Genomic DNA, 6,553 nt, shown 5'->3' with positions numbered 1-6,553 from the left:
GTGCTACCAGAGCTCCCATAATATTATGTTTTTGTTGTTGTTATTCTTATGTGCCATCGAGTCAGACCTGACTCATAGCGAACCCTCCTTGGGTTTCTGAGGCAGTATCACTACGGAAGTAGATTGCCCCATCTTCCTTCTGAGGAGTGGCTGGTGGGTTTGAACCTCCAGCCTCTGGTTAGCAGTCAAATGCCTTAGGTACTGCACCACCAGAGCTCCTATAATATTATGTAGGATAGTAAAATTCAAGAACATGGGATCAGCAAACAACTTAATATTGAGATTAAAAGAAGGTTTTTCAGAGGAGATGCCATGTAGGATGAGAATAAAAGAAGCACTAGACACAAAATAGATGATATTATATGAGATTAATATTCTGGGGATGAGGGGGAAATACATGTACTAATGTTAAGGGGAAAAAATGGTACATTAAAAGACAATATTTTCCCCTTAGTTTTAGACATGAGTTTTATTTTTCTTTTCAAATTTTTCTAGGCTGCATGTGTAGGACTTTCCCTCTGTACCCCCCACTTAAATTTTACTGTTAAAAAAGAATTGTGTGCTGAATTAAACATCACAAACTCCATAAAAATAGAGAAACTTCCAAAAAGTAGGATTGAAACAAAGTAAAAAAAGAAACTAAAAAAGCATTAGAATAAAGAAAATGTATATTGCTAGAAATATGGAGAAGAGGAAAAAAAATTCAGGATACCCAGTAGATAACTGCTTGAGTGTCAGTTTGTGGTATTGTAGTGGCTTATGTGTTGCTGTGAGGCTGGCAGATATGTTACTGTTACTTAAGATACCAGCAGGGTCACCCATGGTGGACAGATTTCAGCAGAGCTTCCAGACTAGGACAGATTAGGAAGAAGGATGGAGCTATCCACTCTGAAAAAATTGGCCACTGAAAACCTCATGAACAGCAGCAAAATACTGTCTGATATATTACTGGAAAAGGTTCAGGTACTGTTTCACTCTGTTTTACATAGGGTTGCTATAACTGAGAGCTGACTCAACAGCACCTAACAACAGTAACAGTTTTTGTGGTGGTTGTTATGTGCCATCAAGTAGTGTCTGACTCATAGCAATCCCTCCTTGGGTTTCTGAGACATTATCACTATGGAAGTAGATTACCCAATCTTCCTTGTGAGGAGTGACTGGTGGGTTTGAACCATCAACCTTCTGGTTAGCAGTCACATCCTTAGGCACTATGTCACCAGAGCTCCCACAATAATGGTAGATAACTTTATGACAATCATTTCAAAAAAAATGTGAAATAAAGAAATATTGAAAGTACATGAACAATGGTGTGAAGATGTCAAGATTTCCCACAAGTAATCTATAGTTTTAATATACACACACCAATGGAAAAGTTGAGGATTATATGAATATATTAATTTATTGCACTACAGGGATACTTCAAAATATTCTAGAGGTACTTTATGATATATAATGCAACAAATATACCAAGGGTTTTCCATGTATTTGACTCAACATACATTAGGTACATCAAGGAGCAATGAAATAAAACATTTTTTGGGGAATGAAATGTCCTACATTCTACTTCAACAAACTTATTACCATGAACACCACAAAATCTGTTTTTTGTAAAATCCATTTGGTAAGAAAATTTTCTAAGCCGTATTGCACTCACGGACTTTTGCTCTTCTCCCATTATACTAGGTATGATCCTGCCTTAGGACTTCTGCTGAATCTTCCTCTACTTAGAAGCAGTTTGGTACAAACACCTGCATGGCTCACTCCTTTACTTCCTTCTAGCCTTAGCTCAAATGTGAGCTTCTCAGTGGTGCTTTCCCTGAGTGTGCTAGGTAAAGTAGCAATGCATCCTCTCATCTTACCCATGCCAACCACCCACACTCCCCATTCTTTCCTGCTTTATTTTCTCCTTAACACTCATTTCCTTCTAATATTCTACTACAGTGATCTTGCCCCACCCCACCTTTTTAAGAAAAAATTTTCTACCATCTAGAACATAAATCCTGCTTAATTTTGTGCTGATATATCCTTAGATCCAAAACAGAGTCTTTCACAGAGTAGACCAAAAAATGTGAATTTGTTGAATTCCTAAAGTAGACCTCAGAAAATAGAATCTCTCAGAACTGCCTGGTGAGACAGCATGCACGTGACTGCAAAAAGCGAAGTCCTCTTGGAGCATACTAGTGTGTGAGCCTGCCCTGTCTATAGATTAATATCATTTGAACCATAAGAAACACAGCCAAACATTCAATCATCCAGGAAGTAATAAAAAGAGCTTCAGCCTGGAGGCCAGGCAGGTTAATGCCAGATCTGTTCCGTGAGATAAGGTAAAAGGTATATATGGTATATATACTGGCCAAGAAGGAAGGCAATTCAGTAATAAATGCAGAGCCAAACTTACAAAGATTTTTTTCAAATGCTTCATGATGTCTTGAACACTGAGTCATCATGAAAGGTTTCATTTTACCAGTTATGTTCACTCAGCCTTGAGTCTCCAAAATCATTCACATCAATCTCATCATCAGGAGAGTGGTAAGATGCTACTTACTACACTTACTCAAATTATTTTCTTTAAAAAAATAAGTATTTTTTGACAAATCAAAGAACTCTTCAAATTAAAGTAAGTTCGAGACTCAAAATTTAATTATGCTTGAAAATGAACTTTTTCTATTTTCAACTTGGTGTTTTCTTCTTTATTTATTCCCATACATTGTCCATGTGAGAGTATCTATTCATGGATTTGAAAATGATATTCACTGGAGCAGAAAAGATAGTTTTCTTTAGGAGAGGAGGAACTCTCCACTGCTGCAAAGTGGACTTTCTCAGCAGAAAATTTAGTTATACATAATTTTATATAATATAATGTATATATAATATATGTATATACATATAATTTAGATTATATATATATGTATCTATTATATATATATAATATATGTGTATATATAATTTAGATTATGCATATGTATATATATTATCTGAAAATATGTGAACTGATGAAGATAAACTATAGCATTCAGTACAGCACAATAAACAAAGAAAATATTGAAGTTATCAAGGATTTTATTTTACACAACCAATACACAATCAATGCTCATGGGAGCAGCACTCAAGAAATAAAATGACATTGGGGAAATCTGCACAATACCTTTTTAAAGTGTTGAAAAGTACAGATGTCACCCTGAGGATGAAGATGCAGCAGACCCAAGCCATGGCATTTTTAATCACCTCATACGCATGCAAAAGCTGGACAATGAATAAGTGAGACTAAGGAAGAATCGATGCACTTGAATTATGGTGTTAGTGAAGAATACTGAATGTACCATGGATTGCCAGAAAAATGAACAAATCTGTCTTGGAAGGAGCACAGCCAGAATTCTTCTTAGAAGTAAGAATGGTGAGACTTCATTTCATGTACTTTAGACATGTTATCAGGAGGACCAGTCCCTGGAGAAGACATCGTGTTTAATAAAGTACAGGGTCAGTGAAAAAAAGGAATACCTTCAATGAGATGGATTGACACAATGGCAGCAACAATGGGTTCAAACGTACTAATGATTGTGAGGATGGTGCAGGACCAGGTAGTGTACCGTTCTGTTGTACGTAGGGTCACTATGAGTCAGAACTGATCGACAGCACCGAATAACAATACACACATGTATATAATTTTATACTGCATGTGTAAGACATACAGATTCAGAAAAATATCTGGAAATCTAGTAATAATCAATTTTTTTACTTAGCTTCCTCTGGAAACTGGACCCTTATTAACAGATATTTATTGACATTTGTGTGATATTACAAACTGAAGAAAATGTTGTCCCTGTTTATGTAATGAGGGGACCTCACTTTCTTTAATTTCCTCAGTTGAAAAATAATCAGAAATTGGAATTTGAAGTACTTTGAGAACTGCAAAGATCACCAGTGATAACTGCCCCAACTTTCAGAAACACACTGAAAATCCTAGAGAAAGCCTAAAGGAAGAAGTAAATGAAGGGAAGTTTCAGGATAACAAGTCAAAAGAATTAGGAGAACATGGGCAGATCAGGCAACCACAGGCATGCATCATGGTCAATTTCTTTAAACCAAAGTAGCATCCTTGTATTCAAACATTTATTCAACTCGTCTGTGTTGGACACCATGTATGACTCTTGAGAAATGAGCAAGCACATTTATAAATTAAGAAACTTAGTATATATGTATATTTATAATAGCACTTGAAAAGAAATGCATTCTAGAGTTTGCCTTATGTACAGTCCACATAATGCAATTTCAGGGGTTAAGGAATTTCCACTGACAGCCAAGAAAGTTTTTTTTTTTCCCCTATTTACTAAATCTCAAAATTGAATTGTGAGACCATAGCCCTACAGCCTTAAATAAGAACTTTTGGTGAGAAGCATCTCATTACCCTAAGGAATATATGCGGGATCTGAGTGCTTTCTATCACTGAAAGGTGAAAAAGCAATGGAAAAGAGAAGAACAAAGAGTCTTTAGTGATAGTAAGTTTAGGGAGGGAAACTTCACCTCCTTCACAATTTTGTACAGACCTGGACATGCATATTTCTAATTTATTTTGACTATAAGAGAGAATACTTTTATTAATGACAACAAATTTCCTGATTTTTTAGGTCCTTATATAAGAATCTAGTGAAAGCTATAAATACTGCCACCAGGGGAAAAAATGTACACATATACACATTCATCTAAAATTTGGGCACAGTTTCAAAGATTCCCAGGCTCCTTGAAATCAGTCCCAGATATTAGGTTAAGAACCTCTGATCAAAGCATTTCTTGGAGTCACTGGAATAATGGGGTGTTTGTTAGAAGTTCTGCATATGACAAGGACTTTCCTTTCATTTCTGTTGAGAGAGAAGGCATGAGAAAAGGTCTAGAAATAAAATAACTGAGGATGTGTAGAGTGAGTTGATTTGTTTGGGATAAAATGTGCAAATAGATAGAACAAAATATAGAATTATAAAAATTATAACCAATACCTCAATAAGCACAATTTGTGAGATGCAATTTGAAGAGCAAATATATTTCCTTCAATTACTAGCCTCTTATGTTGCTCAGTGGGCTAACTTTTTCCCTGCCTGTGTATGAAGAGGGAGCTCTGGTGACATAGTGCCTAAGGCAATTGACTATTAACCAGAAGGCTGATGGTTCAAACCTACCAGCCACTCCTCAGAAGGAAGGAGGTTGGGCATCTACTTCTGCAGTGATACCACCTCAGAAACCCAAGGAGGGGTCTCTGTGAGTCAGGTCTGACCTGACTCTATGGCACATAACAACAACATTATATATATATATATATATATATATATAATTTTAGACAAAACTGTTGTGAGTCACTATGTAAGACTTTGATTTAACAAACAATATATATGTAGTGACACTGCCTCAAAAACCCAAGGATGGGTCCCTATGAGTCAGGGCTGACTCGACAGCAAATAACAACAATAACAATATGTGTACCAAGTGCCAGACATTTTCCATACTAACTCATAACAAACAAAAAGATGCAAGGACTGTTATTTTCAGAAATAGTAAGAGGCCAAGAGAGGTTAAGTGACTAGTTCAAGGTCATGCTGACTGATAAAACAAAGCCAGAATTCAATCCTAGGCAATCTGGCTCCAGCATGATTGGTCTTAGCCACTATGCTATAGTTGTTCTCAAGATTATTGGAAGAGCTAAGAAATTCTAAATGGGGAAAGTATATTCTTTATCAAGCTGGATTTCAAAGTCTGCAATTTCAACCACTCTGACACTACTCCTGACAGCTTTGCCTCCCTGTAGCTCTATCCTTTGTCATCTGAACAATCAAACCATGTCAATATCCTACTTATAACATGTCAGGTTTTTTTTTTTTTTTTTTTTAATTATCCACCAAGAGCATATTTCTTAGTTATGCATGAAAAGCCTTTCATGCTCTGATCTTTTAACCTCTGTAATTTCATTTCCTGTCATTTTTCTGCAAACATTCTGTTCTATCATACCAAACTAGTGGTCCATGCCTTTGATGTGTCAATACTACTTCATTTCTCTGTATTATTCTCTCTACATGGAAATGTTTTCCACAATCTAGTCCAGTCTTCAATCTACAACTGTGTTGATTATTTTTTCTAAGAAGCTCTCTTGAACTTGCCATTCATCTACAAAATATTCACCAAGTGCCTCAGATCTCGGGCAGTGTGCCTGGCAATGAAATACAATGATGACCAAAGTAGATAGAAGTTTGCACTTGCTCTGTAGTGCTCCCTTGGTCCCTAGAAATACATCCATGCCAGTCTTCATCACACCATTTTGTTATTGTCTGTTTACATTCTCTCTCCTCCATCCTTCAGGGTCCTTGAACAAGTCTTTTTAACAATGCTACCTCCATTTCACAGGCACCTAGCAGGGTTCCTAACATATATTTGAGGTTCAACTTAGTTGTTAAGTTTATTAAATTAATTATTAAATACTTGTTGAATTAATTTAAATGTATGTTGTTGTTGTTTGCCGTCGAGTCGGCCCCGACTCATAGCGACCCCTCCTTGGGTTTCTGAGGCAGTA

Source organism: Orycteropus afer, unplaced genomic scaffold, assembly GCF_000298275.1.
Source record: "Orycteropus afer afer isolate SDZICR_OR568_19922 unplaced genomic scaffold, OryAfe1.0 scaffold00081, whole genome shotgun sequence".
NCBI lineage: Eukaryota > Metazoa > Chordata > Mammalia > Tubulidentata > Orycteropodidae > Orycteropus > Orycteropus afer.
This window is presented reverse-complemented; position numbering follows the sequence as displayed.